Source organism: Ostrea edulis, chromosome 3, assembly GCF_947568905.1.
Source record: "Ostrea edulis chromosome 3, xbOstEdul1.1, whole genome shotgun sequence".
NCBI lineage: Eukaryota > Metazoa > Mollusca > Bivalvia > Ostreida > Ostreidae > Ostrea > Ostrea edulis.
Genome location: NC_079166.1, coordinates 2,668,142 through 2,687,243, shown reverse-complemented (window position 1 = coordinate 2,687,243; position 19,102 = coordinate 2,668,142). Strand labels below are relative to the sequence as shown.

The window sequence follows — 19,102 nt, the reverse complement described above, 5'->3', positions numbered from 1 at the left end:
TTTCACTTGTTTGTTTGTTTACATAAAAAGACTCGAGTCTTTGTTTACATAACACATATTTAAGGCTAAAATATTGTTTTCATTCTTGCATTCAGAAGGTCAAAATTTTGGCTGTCAACATTAAATGAGTTATATTTCTAATGTTTAACATCAAAAATGAAAAATATTTTTATCAAAAATCGTGAACCAGTCCCTTTAAGGAAACCAATGTATAATAGACATCCAGTAGAGGAAATTCCAGCATAGGAGTTATTGCCCTTGACAACATTTTTATAAATCATAAATAATTGATTATCTCTGGAAAATATAATTTTTTCTGTATTAATAGTTTACCAGATGTTTTATTATATCCAGTGCATGAAATAACTCAGAAAGATATATTTCTATCATGCGCAAAGTTTAATTTATTAAGATTTTTGCAAAAACCTATGACATCACATGAGGATCGATCAACCTTATTAGGAAAACTTTGTACTGGGGCTAGGAACGTGAATTGTGGTAACACAAACTCCTAACGCCAATTGGAGGTATATTAGTTTGCAGAGGAATATAAGTTTGCATTTCAGCTGCATTGGTGCACCATATATGACCTACTTTAGGAGTAATAGTAGCTATAGGTGAAAAAGTTCTCCTGAATAGATTTTTTTGTTATGAATATGTACAGGTATTAATTGCTCTGAAATTTTGTCATCACATCCCTCTCAGAGAACATGGAGAAATACATATCAAATCAGTTCATATTTCAATTTAATTGGTGCAGCATGACCTATTTTAAGAGTAAAAGTAGGTCAGACAACTAATATTCCAGGCTTTTTCTGTTATGAATACAGGTATTGCCATGAAATTTTTACAACCTCCCTATCAGAGAATTACATATCAATCAGTTCACATTTCAACTTGATTGAACTCCCGTGGGGATCCGCGTTAGAATAGGTCCTCAGTACCCCTTGCCTGTTGTAAGAGGCGACTAAATGGGGCGGTCCTTCGGATGAGACCACAAAAACCGAGGTCCCGTTTCACAGCAGGAGTAGCATGATAAAGATCCCTCCCTGCTCAAAGGCCATAAGCGCTGAGCATAGGCCTAAATTTTGCAGCCCTTCACCGGTAATGGTGACCTCGCCATATGAGTGAAAGATTCTCAAGCAGATGTTAAACAGTGCATTCAATCAATCAATCAACTTGATTGCACCATGAGCCACTTTATGGCTAAAAGTAGGTGAAATACTTTTCTGGACTTTTTCTCATTATGGATATATACAGCTATTGCACCATCATTTTGTTACAACCACCCTCTCAGAGAAATACACGATCAGTTTACATGTCAAATGGATTGGTGCACCATGACCTATTTTAAGGTTTTCTATGATATCAATACGCAATTTCCTAGTTGTCCAATAGTTCTTTCCCTTTGTGGAACTCTTACGCGCAGTGAGACGCAAAACATACTTTCGCCCACACGCGGTGGATACAAATGCTTATCGCTGCCTTCATATATTGCCTAAAGGATGATTATCAGACATCGTGCAACCACGCAAACTGCTGGGGCATACAATCTTAGTAAATTTATGATTATTTGATAATAAAATAGCTGAAACAAAAATCTATAATCACCATCTTTCTTTGATAAAGTATCACTCATGCAGAAGAGGAAATAAAAAAATAAATGAATAATAAATTTATTGGCCTAATTCAAATAAATATTATTCTTCATATGGTCAGTTTAATGTATACCAATGGCTGATACAAACAAAATTTACGATTTGAGAACTTTTATTCTTATTAACATAGTTAGTCTATAATATATGTACACATCTTGTACCCACCCAAGCGTTCAACAGAATACTGAACGTACCTCCATCAAAGAAGAGCTGATATCTTGGAACTTGCGTATTGAGTGCATATAAAGTGCTGAGGTCTAATGGGCGTATGTTGTACCATTTTTCGCAACTCTTGTTTACCAATTTAACTTAAATTGTTTATTAATTATACCCCCCGCGAACGAAGTTCAGGAGGGTATATGGGAATCACTCTGTCTGTCTGTCTGTCCATCTGTCTGTCTGTGCAGATTCGTGTCCGGTCCATAACTTCTTTCTTCTTTGACATCGACATACCATATTTGGCACACAGGTGGATCACCATGAGACGATGTGTTAAGTACCTTCATGACCTCTATATGACCTTGACCTCAAGGTCAAAATCAAAGGTTTTTTTTTTACAATGGATTTGTGTCCGGGCCATAACTTCTTTGACGTTCTTTGACATAGGCATACCATATTTGACACATGAGTGTATCAGCATGAGACAATGTGTCGGGTACCTTCATGACCTCCATATGACCTTGACCTCAAGGTCAAATTTAAAGGTTTTTACAATGGATTCGTGTCAGGGCCATGACTTCTTTGTTCTTTGACATAGGCATACCATATTTGACACATGAGTGTATCACCATGAAACGATGTGTCGGGTACCTTCATGACCTCTATATGACCTTGAACTTTGACCTTAAGGTAAAAATTGATTCTAGGGTTTTGACATAGTCATACCATAAGACATGGGTGTATCACCATGATACTATGTGTCATGTACATTCATTACCTCTTTATGACCTTTGATCTCAAGGTCAAAATTATATGTTTATACCATGGATTTCTGTTCGGACTATATCTTCCATTTTCTTCTACAAAGGCATACCATATTTTTACATTCAGGAAAGATATAATTTATACCTATTAACAACACCCTTTGGGAGATTGAGGTAAGCGCGCGGGGGGGGGGGGGGGTATTCTTAGTGAGCATTGCTCACAGTACCTCTTGTTTTGTTTAGTTTTAGCTGTCTGACTTTAAAATTGAAAAATGGGTTGTATTGTTTTTATTAAGTGTTTGATTTCAAAGAAAAAAGTCAAGGCTAAATGTAATATCACAATTAATGCATGGTTTCATCTGTTGGCGTTATATTCCCCGAGTTAAATGAATATAAGGCTGTCCTTTAAGTATCCTCACATCCCCTTTTTAGGTCACCTGAATCATTCAGGTGATCTATTGCTATAGATCTGTTTTTGTCCGTCGTCGTGCGTTAACATTTGAACATTTTCAGCTTCTTCTCTGAAACCCCTGAACCAATTTCAACCAATTTTGGCATATAGCATCTGTGGGTGGAGGGGAACAAAAATTGTGAAATTCGTGGTCCCTGCCCCCCTGGGGCCCGAGGGGTGGGGCAAAAATCATCAAAATGAGTGTAATTTTAAAAAATCTTCTTCTTTACTCCTGGACATCAAGAAGCCAAACGGTGTGCCTAATTATAATGAGCGTTGAGCCCTCTACCAAAATTGTGAAATTCATGGCCCCTGGGGCAGGGGTTCTTGTATTAGGGTGGGGCTCTTAATTGGTCATATAGTGAAAATGTAGAAATTCTTTGAAAATCTTCTTCTCTGTCTCTGGGTATTAAGTAGACAAACTAATAGCATGGTAATGATGAGCAAGGATGCCTCTTTAAAAATTGTGAAATTCATGGCCCCTGGATCAGGGGTTCTGGTGTGTTAGGGTGGGGCTTTATTGGTCATATAGTGAAAATGTAGAAATTCTTTGAAAATCTTCTTCTCTGTCTCTGGGTAATAAGTAGACAAACCAATAGCATGGTTATGATGAGCAAGGATGCCTCTTTCAAAATTGTGAAATTCATGGCCCCTGGGTCAGGGGTTCTGGTATTAGGGTGGGGCCCTATTGATCATATAGTGAAAATGCATTTTATTTCTTTGAAAATCTTCTCCTCTGCTGCTGGGTATTCAGTAGACAAACTAATAGTATGATAATGATGATCAAGGATGCTTCTTTCAAAACTGAAATTTATGCCCCTGGGTCAGGGGTTCTGGTGCAAAGGCAGGGCTGATTAATAATATAGTGAACATGCAATATTTCTTTGAAAATCTTCTGTTTTTGTCCGTCGTTGTTCGTCGTGCGTTAACATTTGAACATTTTCAGCTTCTTCTCTGAAACCCCTGAACCAATTTCAACCAATATTGGCATATAGCATCTGTGGGTGGAGGGGAACAAAAATTGTGAAATTCGTGGTCCCCGCCCCCCTGGGGCCTGAGGGGTGGGGCAAAAACCATCAAAATGAGTGTAATTTTAAAAAATCTTCTTCTTTACTCCTGGACATCAAGAAGCCAAACTGTGGGCCTAATTATAATGAGCGTTGAGCCCTCTACCAAAATTGTGAAATTCATGGCCCCTGGGGCAGGGGTTCTTGTGTTAGGGTGGGGCTCTATTGGTCATATAGTGAAAATGTAGAAATTCTTTGAAAATCTTCTTATATTGGTTTTATCTAAGGAGTAAATAACCCTTTTTAGCTCACCTGAGCTGAAAGCTCAAGTGAGCTTTTCTGATCACCTGTATTCCTGCGTCTGTCCGTCCGTCTGTAAACTTTTCACATTTTCAACTTCTTCTCAACAACCACTGGGCCAATTTCAACCAAAGTTGGCACAAAACATCCTTAGGTAAAGGGAATTCTAAATTGTTAAAATAAAGGGCCAGGCCACCTTCCAAGGGGAGATTATCAAGAAAAGGTAAAAATAGGGTAGGGTCATTAAAAAATCTTCTTCTCAAGAACCACTAAGCCAGAAAAGCTGAGATTTACATGAAAGCTTCCTGACATAATGCAGATTCAAGTTTGTTCAAATCATGGGCCCCGGGGGTTGGATGGCGCCACAATAGGGGATCAAAGTTTTACATACAAATATATAGGAAAAATCTTTAAAAATCATCTTCTCAAGAACCACTGAGTCAGAAAAGCTGATTTTTACATGAAAACTTCCTGACATAGTGCAGATTCAAGTTTGTTCAAATCATGGCCCCCGGGGGTCGGATGGGGCCACAATAGGGGGTCAGAGTTTTACATACAATTATATAGGGAAAATCTTTAAAAATCTTTTTCTCAAGAACCACTAAGCCAGAAAAGCTGAGATTTGTATGAAAGCTTCCTTATATAATGCAGATTCTAAATTGTTAAAATCATGGCCCCCGGGGGTCAGATGGGGTCACAATAGGGGGTCAAAGTTGGTTGGTTTTTTGTTTTGTTTTTTTTTTATCTGTTTTTATACGCCCGTCTTAAGACGGGCCGTATTATGTTATGGCCTTCATGTCCGTCCGTCCGTCCGTCTGTTAGCTTTTTCGTGTCCGGCTCATAACTTAAATACTATAAGGCCTAGAATAATCAAACTTTGTCAGTTGATACATCTTGGGTAGAAGGTGTGTCGCACATTAAAACCAGGTCGCTGTGACTTTTAATTAAGAAGATATGGCCAAATATGGTAAAACCCTGTCCGGCTCATAACTTGAAAACTATTTGATCTAGAATCATGAAACTTGGTCATCTTATGCATCTTAGGTAGAAGGTGTGTTGCACTGTACTTTAAGGTCACTGTGACATTTAGTTGAAGTGATTTTTTGAAAAAAGTATGTTATAATTGGTACAATCCCTACTCATATAAGAGTTTTGTAGAAAACCTCATTCAAAAATGTTACATCAAGAAAACACATATTTTTTTTATGATATACTGTACAGCTTGTTTCCTTTGTTTCTAACAATAACATGAGAAATTCCACTTGTCCCATGGGAGTAGCATGCAAAGGGCATTTTGACAAGACTAATTAATGAGTTTTGTGTAGAGCATCTCTGATCAACATGATCAAGCAGGTGTTATCTTTATCTCTAGGGAATTGGGCAGAGAGATCTTAGCCTCTTAATTGCAGATATACCAGAAATTATTTGTGAAAGTGAATTTGTTTGTTGTGGTTAGTCTTTATTTTCAAAATTAATTTGACATTGTACTATATAATTTTTAATTTTTTTTCTCAGCAACCTATATGCAGAGTATCATTTCTCACTAAGACAACAAATGGTTGCAATATGTATAAAGGCCTATTTTAATGATTAGTATTTTGATGTGTTGTTATGGCTGTGGCATTGTTCAGAAAAAATATATACAATGAACAAAGCTGCAGATTGGGCATTTGTGTAAATCTGAACAGATGAAATAGTATTGCAATAACCATATTAAAAAATGTTAATTCAAGAAACTACACATTCTTCATTATATACACTGTACTATACAGCAGTATATAACAAACAAATTATTTCTTTTGTGTCAGTAACAAGAGAAATTTCCCTTGTCCCAAGGGTGTAATTATCAAGCAATTCAGGAGGCATTTTGCTAACAGAAAAATTGCATTCTGTCAAATTACAGATTAATTAATGAGTTTAGAAGATTTCTGTTACAGCAATCTGATCAAGGTGCTATATATATCTCTTGCAATCAGGAATTAGGCAGAGGAATCTGGCCTTCTAATTGATCTGTCAAATTTTAGAACAGTTCTAATTGGTAACCATTACTTTGAAAGTTAATTTGGTATAAAGTTTAAGAATTAATATGATATTGTAAAATATATTTTTATTTTATATCTCAACAACAAGGTGCAGATTGTCATGTCTCACTAAGATGACAGTTTTACAGTCTAAGAATAAACATAATGACTAATGTTTGATGTTTTATTACGCTGTGCATTGTTCTTCATTCCTTAAAATACAATGAGCAAAGCTGCAGATGTGCATTTCTCAAGTCTAACACAACCAGTTGAGAAATATATGATGTATTATTTTTTTCTAATTAATAACTACACCATAGGAGATGCACCAGTGTTTGAAATAACCGTTTTTAATCTATATTTATTTATATTGACATCACCATGCATATTTTACTTTTATACTTGAAGATTTGACAAAGGCAGATACTGATATATGTATTTTTTGATATGTTGAATAAATCAACCTTTTTGAGTACTCCCATTTATTGTAAGTTGTTTGCTTGGATAAAAGGCTATCTTACACTTTAATCATTTCATTGAAAACATTTGGGAAAATGTTTTTATATCCTTTTAAAAATCATTAAGCTTACATTATCAATATTTGAAGCAATGTCACATGAGGCCATAAAGTGGGTAAGATTCTTAAAGGAAGGTTGACATTTGGTTCCATGCATACCTATCTCTTCATGGTGATATGTTCATGTTAACAATATGTGACGGGCGTATCATGTGCCGTGGCGGTGCACTTTATTTTTTCTGATCACATTTTGTCCAGCGTCCGTCTGTCTGTCTGTCCGTCTGTCTGTAAACTTTTCACATTTTCGACTTCTTCTCCAGAACCACTGGGTCAATTTCAACCTAACGTTGCCAAAAGCATTCTTGGGTTAAGGTCTTTCAAGATTGTTCAAATGAAGGGCCATGTCCCTTTCAAAGGGGAGATAATCACAAAAATGCAAAAATAGGGTGGGGTCATTTAAAAATCTTCTTCTCAAGAACCACTGGGCCAGAAGAGCTGAAATTTACCTGAAAGCTTCCTGACATATTGCAGATTCAAGTTTGTTCAAATCATGGCCCCAGTGGTAGGATGGGGCCACAAGGGGGGATCAAAGTTTTACATACAAATATATAGGGAAAAACTTTAAAAATCTTCTTCTCAAGAACCACTAAGCCAGAAAAGCTGATTTTTACATGAAAGCTTTCTGACATAGTGCAGATTTAAGTTTGTTCAAATCATGGCCCCCGGGGATAAGATGGGGCCCCAAGGGGGGGATCAAAGTTTTACACACAAATATATAGGGAAAAACTTTAAAAATCTTCTTCTCAAGAACCACTAAGCCAGAAAAGCTGAGATTTACATGAAAGCTTCCTGACATAATGCAGATTCAAGTTTGTTCAAATCATGGGCCCCGGGGGTTGCATGGCGCCACAATAGGGGATCAAAGTTTTACATACAAATATATAGGAAAAATCTTTAAAAATCATCTTCTCAAGAACCACTAAGTCAGAAAAGCTGATTTTTACATGAAAACTTCCTGACATAGTGCAGATTCAAGTTTGTTCAAATCATGGCCCCCGGGGATAGGATGGGGCCCCAAGGGGGGATCAAAGTTTTGCACACAAATATATAGGGAAAAACTTTAAAAATCTTCTTCTCAAGAACCACTAAGTCAGAAAAGCTGAGATTTACATGAAAGCTTCCTGACATAATGCAGATTCAAGTTTGTTCAAATCATGGGCCCCGGGGGTTGGATGGCGCCACAATAGGGGATCAAAGTTTTACATACAAATATATAGGAAAAATCTTTTAAAATCTTCTCAAGAACCACTAAGCCAGAAAAGCTGATTTTTACATGAAAACTTTCTGACATAGTGGAGATTCAAGTTTGTTCAAATCATGGCCCCCGGGGATAAGATGGGGCCCCAAGGGGGGGGGGGGATCAAAGTTTTACACACAAATGTATAGGGAAAACTTTAAAAATCTTCTTCTCAAGAACCACTAAGTCAGAAAAGCTGAGATTTACATGAAAGCTTCCTGACATAATGCAGATTCAAGTTTGTTCAAATCATGGGCCCCGGGGGTTGGATGGCGCCACAATAGGGGATCAAAATTTTACATACAAATATATAGGAAAAATCTTTAAAAATCTTCTCAAGAACCACTAAGCCAGAAAAGCTGATTTTTACATGAAAACTTTTTGACATAGTGAAGATTCAAGTTTGTTCAAATCATGGCCCCCGGGGATAAGATGGGGCCCCAAGGGGGTGGGGGATCAAAGTTTTACACACAAATATATAGGGAAAAACTTTAAAAATCTTCTTCTCAAGAACCACTAAGCCAGAAAAGCTGAGATTTACATGAAAGCTTTCTGACATCGTGCAGATTCAAGTTTGTTCAAATCATGGCCCCCGGGGATAAGATGGGGCCCCAAGGGGGGATCAAAGTTTTACACACAAATATATAGGGAAAAACCTTAAAAATCTTCTTCTCAAGAACCACTAAGCCAGAAAAGCTGAGATTTACATGAAAGCTTTCTGACATAGTGCAGATTCAAGTTTCTTCAAATCATGGCCCCCGGGGATAAGATGGGGCCCCAAGGGGGGGATCAAAGTTTTACACACAAATATATAGGGAAAAACTTTAAAAATCTTCTTCTCAAGAACCACTAAGCCAGAAAAGCTGAGATTTACATGAAAGCTTCCTGACATAATGCAGATTCAAGTTTGTTCAAATCATGGGCTCCGGGGGTTGGATGGGGCCACAATAGGGGATCAAAGTTTTACATACAAATGTATAGGAAAAATCTTCTTCTCAAGAACCACTGAGTCAGAAAAGCTGATTTTTACATGAAAACTTTCTGACATAGTACAGATTCAAGTTTCTTCAAATCATGGGCTCCGGGGATAGGATGGGGCCACAAGGGGGATCAAAGTTTTACATACAAATATATAGTTAAAATCTTTTTCTCAATAACCACTGAGTCAGAAAAGCTGATATTTACAAGAAAACTTTCTGACATAGTGCAGATTCAAGTTTGTTCAAATCATGGTCCCCGGGGGGTAGGATGGGGCCACAAGTGGGGGGGGGGGGGTCAAAGTTTTACATACAAATATAGAAAAAAGCTTTAAAAGAACCATTGGGCCAAAGAAGTTGACATTTACATGAAAGCTTTCTGACATACTGTAGATTCAAGTTTGCAAAGGGTAGTTTGGGCCATAATAGGGACCAAGGTTTTACATGCAAATATATATGGAAAGTCTTCAGATATGGGCCAAGGTGACTCAGGTGAGCGATGTGGCCCATGGACCTCTTGTTCTTTATGATGTCTCAGACCTAGGTTTTTTAAAAAGGATTATTGATTGAACATAAAAATGACACATGTACTTCATGACCACATAGCTATTCAATGTTTCTTCCATCCAAAAGTAAAATCCTTATATTTAAACACAAACCTAATTCAAACATTGGGAGGTTGTTACATGATACTCAGGTGACCTATAAGGCCCCTGGGCCTCTTGTTGATGTTTAAATGTTATTGGGTATTTACAGCAAGAGGAATTCTAAATTGATCATATTTAACCGAATTATATGCATGGTTGTCACTGAAGACACACCAATGAACTTTTCATGATTTGCTCTGTCCAATGGTCATATATCATATACATGTATACGTATAGATAGAAATCACATGTACATTACAATATTCATGTTTTCATTTCCCCCACAGACTAGTGCCCCGAGTTGATAGAAGGTGATGGCGAGTTCATATGCATCAATGCCAGAGACAACGAACGCAAACAGAGCATGTCGAGTTGTTCTCGGTCCCTGTACGGATGGTCTACGTGACATATTGCGTCACTACGTCCCACCACACACATTCCCTAATGTCATCAAACAAAACAAACTCAATCTTCCTCGTCTGACAGCTGTTCAGCGTGACCTAATTTTACCTAAGAGTGGAGGTTATACAGGGAGGTACGAGGATATGGACATTTCATTATTGTATATCCTATTGAGAAACATAACCAGCATATCCCCTCACTCCAAGGGCTGGGGCAACGATCCTGATCCCTGTGACATGAGTCTCTCGGCCAACATCGAGAGGATTCGATTGGTCCGGAATCGTTGTGTTCACTCATGTGATCCATTCATGTCCAACACAGACTTTAACTCCATCTGGTCCACCATTAGATCGACAATGGTGGATCTGGATGCCTTCCTGGTGAATGGAAACAAATATGAAAAGTCAGTGGATTTCCTACGTCACGAATCGATGGACCCTGAAAATGACCTACATTACGAAGAAGAACTGAGGAAGCAGGTGCAGGAAGATAAGACGACCAGGGAAATGGTGAACAACCTTGAGAGTAAGTCAAGATTCTGTAATCAGTTTTGAATTTTCAGATTATCACTCAGGGCTTTCAAAAGTAGCCGGTAGCCGGCGGATTTCCGCCGCCTATAGTAACATTAGGTGCCAGCTAGACTCAGAAATCGCGGCCGTTAGGATGTAAAAACGTGTTTACTTGCGCGAAATTTAGTTCAGGTAAATACCGGCACCTGATTGGTCGTCTGTTGGTGTAGAAAATAATACGTCAATTGCAATAGTCGGAAAGCCTCGGATTTACCCAATTCGTGACAACACAGACGAGAAGTTCCGAAAGATAACAACAAGTCCTGAACGTAAAAATCAATGATGTTGACGGAATGAAGAGAACAAATACCCTGTTCAGTTTGGCTTTAAAAAGGCCAGAAGTGAAAGTGACACAAGTATAATATCAATCAATAATTTTAAAGCGAAAACAGAATTTAATCAGGAAAGATTTCAGACTTGCTATTCTTTTTAATTTGCAAATGCCCACGTGGTATTAAATAAAAACGAAAGTAGAATTTTTCAGCACAAATTCGCTATGTTACCAACAAATCTGTAGCTGTTAACTTGAATTTGTGGAAAAATAAACTTATAGGTCATTTAAATGTTACTTATTAATTTGTAATAAAGATTGTTTGGGTTTTATTTAAATAATATTGGGGTGAGCAAAAGCAAAAGGTCCCAATGGGTTTCATGTCAGTCTTGGAGAAAAATATTACTCCCAGTGTCAGTTAACAGACTTTAAGGGACCAAATGAAAATAGAAATATAGAGTTGTGTTAATGGTGAAGAATATTCTTAAAATATTGGGAGTGTAACTCTTATTTGCAATTCAATAAAAAAATGATTAAATACATGTAAACTTTTTTATAACATACAATGTATCCGTTAAAAAAGGAAACGAAAGCTGACAATACAGGTAATTAGAACAACTATAAATATAATATATATTGATGCTTTATTATATAAAACTGGTGTTGGTTGTGATCTATATTCTTCTTACATTTTACTTTAATCTGCTTACTCTTGGGTGGCAGAGATTCAAGCAAAGACACTTAAAAATTAATTGATACAGCATTGCAAAAAATAATTACATGTAGTTATCTTGATGCACTTTATTTTTCATTTTGCATCAAAATTAGTACTTTGCAATGTTGAATTTTTTAAGTCTTTGCATGAACAGAAAATTTCACATATGAAAATTCATGGCAAAAGTAAAAATTTCAGGCAAAAAAATGACAATTTCAAAACTGCATTTAAGTGCCAGGAAACCGCCAGAATGCAGGATTTTGCGTCATTTACCCCCGGCCGTAAGGTCGCCGAGCGTAGCTCGGCGTGCGATATGGCTGCGCCGTTCGCATTGGATTGCCTTCTACTTTTTCATTTCAGCCTCCTACTTTTAAATTTGTTGAAAGCCCTGATCACTGTATCATTCTGAGTGTAATGATAAGTTATGATTAATTGACAGTGTAGAGTTATACACGAATTATTCTAGGAACGACTCCGTATTTTGTGTAAGAGTTATGTCCCATTTTACAAAGTTTTGCACTGAGCCCGTGCACAACGCACAGTTTCTACCTTGTACAAGCGTACACCTTTTCCAGTGATGTAGTCCCACAGTGAAAGTAATATTAATTGTGTTTTCTTATGTTTAAATTCTTTTTATGTACATCAGTTACATTTGCAGTCAATATTTATACAAAAGTTCATGTAAGCTATTTAGACCTTTGGCGGGAAAACTGTTCGTGCTATGTTTCACCCACATACATGCCAACTTTCCTGATTTGTGCGGGATTTTCCCGATTTGAAGCAGTTGAAAAGGCAAATCCCGATATCCCGATCGGGATTGCAAAAATACCCCGAAATCCTGATTTTCTAAAAATATCTCCCATTTTACGACAACAAACCCCCATTTCCAACCGGAATTTGAAATCCCGCGTCATTTCTGAACTGGCCAATCAGAAATCGGGACAATAGTCAGCCATTGCTGTTTACCTGTGTCGCATGGTATCGGAGTGATGTAATTTACTTGGTCTGCCCGTGTCGGGGTGCTTATTGGACAGTGCGAAGCATGTTTTGATAGTAATTAATCGGGAAGACGGATTTCAAATTGACATATCCTTTACACAAACGTGAATGGCAATGATAATAGTGTCACCACCAAACAATCGGACATTCCCAATTTTTGCCTCTCGCTGACAGCATCCAAAATATGCAATATTAAAGGTACGTAAAATTTATGTTTTTCCAACTATGATAATATAGGCTACCCGAATCTATCTGTCTATAGCGATGTATTACATAGTCTATATAGTGTAATATTCAATAGACTTTGTGATGCGTAATTTGCACAAGTCTGTACTGAATTTTATATTAGCAAGTAGCCTTTAATATTTTACAAATAAAAACATATATTTTGATGTGTTTTTTCCTGGTAATTATTTCAGATGTCATGGGTGTAAAGGTTTTGTTCGCAAACTTCATAGCAGGGCAGATCACTCCTTTTCTGGTTGCAATGCAGATTGTTCCACCAGACTCTGCAAGCCCATGAAATTGTTTACAGACAAGCAAGATCGCCTTTGTAGTCGTACCTATAAATGCATGTGCTTTAATCTAAATTTTGATATATAGACCAGCCAATGTATATATGGTGTAAAAGGATGCAACTTTAAGTATTATTTGATAATATGTATGTGATTTGTTGGAGAGGATTTTTTGCTGAATAGATGATTTTAATAAAATACTTATATATATCTTTCAAAGTTTTTTTTTTATACCCCCCGCAACAAGTTGTGGGGGGGTATACTGGAATCGGGTTGTCCGTCTGTCCGTCCGTCTGTAGACGCAATGGTTTCCGGACTCTAAAGCATTATCCTTTCCACCTACCGTCACCATATCATACATATGGACTACCCATGGGATGAAGATGTTCCCTATCGATTTTGGGGTCAAAAGGTCAAAGGTCAAGCGCACTGGACATCGAAGAAGCAATATGGTTTCCGGGCTCTAAAGCGTTATCCTTTCCACCTACAGTCACCATATCATACATATGGACTACCCATGGGATGAAGATGTTCCCTATCGATTTTGGGGTCAAAAGGTCAAAGGTCAAGTGCACTGGACATCGAAGTAGCAATATGGTTTCCGGGCTCTAAAGCGTTATCCTTTCCACCTACAGTCACCATATCATACATATGGACTACCCATGGGATGAAGATGTTCCCTATCGATTTTGGGGTCAAAAGGTCAAAGGTCACGCGCACTGGACATCGAAGTAGCAATATGGTTCGGTTTGTCATGCCATTTGTTTTTTACACTCAGAAAAGAGGTAGTTTATACCTATTACCAACACCCTTTGGGAGATTGGGGTAAGCGGGGGATATTCTTAGTGAGCATTGCTCACAGTACCTCTTGTTTTATATAGTTTTGTTAAAGTTAATGGTCAAACACACTTGATGTATGATACATGTATAATGATTAGATTGATATTTTATTTGAAAAGACAAATATTTATTTTCATGGTATAATGTGAATTTTGAGCGTTGAAAAAAGGTCGTCGCGCGCAAAATCCCCCATGGGGATTTTCAAAAGTTGGCATGTATGCACCCATGCATAAACTAGTCTTTCAAACTTTCAAAGTAAGATTTATTAGGTAGTCATTTTCAGTTCTATATTTATGTCATACATTTTTATTATCTTGCGTAATTTCTTGTTGTAAATCATAGACAATTTAGGTTTATTTTTTGTCAAGCAAGTGATATTTAGTCATATTAATTCCGTCAGTCATATTTATTATATTGAATTATTCATTGTTACACCATTATGTCATGTGTAATGTCTACATATTCGGAATTGTAATAGAGTGTCATATTTTTGTTACAGCTTTTTACTAATATCATACCCAATAAAGAATTAACTGAATCACAATGGCTATAGTGATCAGTACAGACAGTATTTATATTAGGCCAAAATAAAAAAAATAGGTGTGTTTCCGACTAAATAAGAAATATTGCCCCGTATCACTGCATGGGGAAGAAACTTGTACACGATGCATACATTTGTGAGTACTGACATGTAGCATCACATGTTCAGTATTGGGTAAAATTAGTATTACTAAAATAAACCAAAAAATTACATTTGGACGACTGATTTTAAGCTATTTTAAATCAACACATGATTGCATGTATACCTGTTTTGATTTACTTGCAGCACATGAGTCGGCAGTTCTACAACGTAAACAACAATCACTGAGCTTCGCGAGCATGTAGCGAGCGCTCGATGGTTACGCTCGTGAAGCTCAGTGGTTGTTGTTTACATTGTAGGCCTAGACCTTTACAGATAATTTGAATATCGAACCCGAATTATCATGAAAAAATGTACGTAATTTAAGGGCTGGAATTTATCTAGAAAATTAGGGTCAGGAGAAATATTTACTGTTGATCAGGTAACTGCAAAAATCACTTTTGTCTTTTTGTTGTTGTTGTCTTATGTTAAACTTTGAATAAGCTATGTAGCTATATGTATGTTAATTATTTATCATGGAAATTTTTATGATTTGATCGGAAAAGTACAGCAATTTAAGTTATATTCTATGTTTCCAATTCCTGGGGTTACACTGTACCTCATACATTATATTTATCTATATAGATTGTGATTGTAAATTTTGTGGGTTTATATTTCCTATCCACAAATTTCCACCAAAATTGGACAAGTGCAGAAGATTACCCCTTATATTACTCTTTATGTGATTGAATAATGAGAAGAACAAGGATAGGATAATTACCCTATATGAACCACATTTCCACTTTAATTTCAACTGAGATTCAAAACTGTGAAGTCAATTAAAACTATCAGTACCATATATTTTGCTGTCATGGCTATGGCAGAAATACACAGATGGTAGCGTAAAGTTGCCAAATTTCTCTTTCAAATAAAAACCAAAGTCCACATTAAATTCAATACTTTGATAACATCATTTACATCTTTCACCTGATAGATTTGCCATTTTGTTTCTAACAAACACTGAAGTTCGAAACTTGATAATCTGACCAAAAATGCAATCTAATGTAATATGGTACCGGAATCTGTCAAAGTTTGCCAGTTGTTGTGGGGATCTGGTATAGAATAGGTCCTCAGTATCCCATTTCAAAATAAAGTAATTAACACATAATTAATATTTGATGGAGCTTATTTATTTATTTCCAAGTGATTAATGAGAAAATTGTTTTTTATCACTAAAGTCACTGGAACTCAGGTCAGTCGACGATACGGGAAACAATGCGCGTAAATGTACAATATATATTTATATGTTTGTATGTTGATAAGATTTTGGCACTCTAGTTTTCCATTTAGCTCTTACAAGTTTATTGTTATTTCGAATTTCCAAAATTTCGGTTGAGCACCACTGAAGAGACATTATTTGTCGAAATGCGCATCCCATCAAAATTGGTACCGTGTAAGTTTTACATACTGGAAAGACTAAAATTAACAATGATATGTCATTTGTCAAATCTTTGTCTAAGATCCCTCTCTGTCTAAAAAAAATCAAATTGTTGAATGCATTACATTTAAATTCTACACAGGTTGAACATAATTATATAGACATCATTTTACAAAATAAATTTCTGTGAGGCAATTTTATTTATGTTAATATTTTATTATTTAATATTAGCATGATTAATATATTTTTGATTGATATTGATTAAAACAAGTCAATTTTATCTGAAATTTATTCAATATATTCAGATGTGCTTACTTATATGTATATTGATAAGATGTACAGTATATACTTATATGTTTGTATGTTGATAAGATGTACAGTATATATTTATATGTTTGTATGTTGATAAGATGTACAGTATATACTTATATATTTGTATGTTGATAGATGTACAGTATATATTAATATGTTTTGTATGTTGATAAGATGTACAGTATATACTTATATGTTTGTATGTTGATAAGATGTACAGTATATACTTATATGTTTGTATGATAAGATGTACAGTATATACTTATATGTTTGTATGTTGATAAGATGTACAGTATATACTTATATGTTTGTATGTTGATAAGATGTACAGTATATACTTATATAACCAAGCGACGTAGGTTTTATTAAATTTATTAGGAACTAAAGGCAATGGCAGATCTGAAATTAACAAATCACACACCACATTCCATATGCAACAAAATATACAATTACATAAATTCATATTCGTATTTCCCTTTAAAGAAGTCAAAATATTCCAATGAAATGTATATGATCGACTTTATTGCTTTACTTCAAAAAGTAACAAAATTTATAGTCCTTGATCAAAAAACGGTCATTTCATAGTAGAGAAATATACTGATAAAAAATAGTTCAACGTACATAATTATCAATCATTCAATAATAAACATTTCAAATATATACCTTAAGGTGTGGCACAACGGGCAGCTACATGTATAGGTCTACTCCCTCTAAAACAAATTTCCCGCACTGATGAAAAAGCCCGCGAAACTTATTTATAGAAGAAAAAGTTATTAAACTGGTTTTAGCTAGAGTGAGTGAATTCCTACAACCAACCTGGCCAATAGAATGTTGTGAATAGATTTCATTCAATTAATATAGCACAGCTTAGTATTGAAAAATGTAGAAAATTCAATTAGATATAAAGATCACCCTGCCACACTTATATGTTTGTATGTTGATAAGATGTACAGTATATGTTTGTATGTTGATAAGATGTACAGTATATATTTGTATGTTGATAAGATGTACACTATATACTTATATGTATGTTGATAAGATGTACAGTATATACTTATATGTTTGTATGTTGATAAGATGTACAGTATATACTTATATGTTTGTATGTTGATAAGATGTACATTATATACTTATATGTTTGTATGTTGATAAGATGTACAGTATATACTTATATGTTTGTATGTTGATATGATGTACAGTATATATTTCTATATTGATAAGATGTACAGTATATACTTATGTTTGTATGTTGATAAGATGTACAGTATATACTTATGTTTGTATGTTGATAAGATGTACATTATATATTTATATGTTTGTATGTTGATAAGATGTACAGTATATACTTATATGTTTGTACAGCCTTCACGAAAAACTTTGTGAAGCATAGGCCCTTCGGGCCTCCCAGTATAATAATTTTGCAAACCCGAACAATGTTTTAATGGCCCAAAATGTTTTTTTCTAATTCGACCACTTGTCATTTGCAAGGTACAAACATGTTCTACTGTAGGAAAATACATATCTAGATGACCATAGTTAAAGAACAACTGACATTATTATATCTTATTTTATTTTTCAACAGATGACATCAGAAGCTCATGTTCTACTGTGTTTTGTATACACCACATACAAAACATTGTTTTCTCCTGAATTAAATCTCAGCAAAGGCCAACCCTCGGTCCAGTGGGGCTTAACTTTTCGATCTCTTTTTCTCCTTGTACTACTGGGTTGTTTTTTTTAAAAATTTATTTGGATCTGATGGTTGTGATTGTGAAATACACTTGTGAGGTTTGGAATTTCACTGACAAGCCCCCTCCCTACACGGGTTGAATATTATTTTACGTCCCTGTTGAAAATATTTCACTCATATGGAGACGTCGCCACTGCCGGTGAAGGGCTAAATAATTTAGGCCTATGCTCGGCGCTTATGGCCATCGAGCAGGAAGGGATCTCTTATCGTGCCACACCTGCTGTGACACGGGACCTTGGTTTTTGCCGTCTCATCCGAAGGACCGCCCCTATTAGTCGCCTCTTACGACAAACAAGGGGGTACAGAGGACCTATTCTAATCCGAAACCCCACGGGAATCCCAACACGGACATTGGAAGTTAATGTAAATATATAGTATGTGCATGTATTTTTTTATATATGCACATACTATATATTTACATTAACTTCCAGTGCTGTGCCTCCCTATACTTCATAAAAGGCAGGATGGTTGATCATTTTTCAATGCGAAATTTCATTGCTACATGTAAGTCATGACAAAGTCTGAGTCAATCTCACGCTATATTTGTAATATATACAAAACATACAATAAAACATTTACAGGCCCTCCGGACTCCTGGGTTAAATATTTTTAGAAGCCCGATCCCGATTTTACTGGCCTCGGGCATCGGGCCACCGGTTAACGTCGAAGACTGTTTGTATGTTGATAAGATGTACAGTATATATTTATATGTTTGTATGTTGATAAAAGGGACAGTATATACTTATATGTTTGTATGTTGATAAGATGTACATTATATATTTATATGTTTGTATGTTGATAAGATGTACAGTATATACTTATATGTTTGTATGTTGATAAGATGTACATTATATATTTATATGTTTCTATGTTG

General features: G+C 35.8%; 1 protein-coding gene and 1 long non-coding RNA gene across 2 annotated transcripts in view; both read left to right on the top strand.

Annotated features, from left to right (window-relative positions):
* Positions 1-19,102, top strand: part of LOC130053120 (serine/threonine-protein phosphatase 6 regulatory ankyrin repeat subunit B-like) — a 107,290-nt gene that overhangs the window by 73,709 nt on the left and 14,479 nt on the right. The window lies entirely within an intron of this gene.
* On the top strand, positions 12,368-15,293 carry LOC125674052 (uncharacterized). Its single transcript, XR_008801613.1, has 2 exons — positions 12,368-12,952; positions 13,174-15,293. It is a non-coding gene; the product is annotated as an uncharacterized LOC125674052 (long non-coding RNA).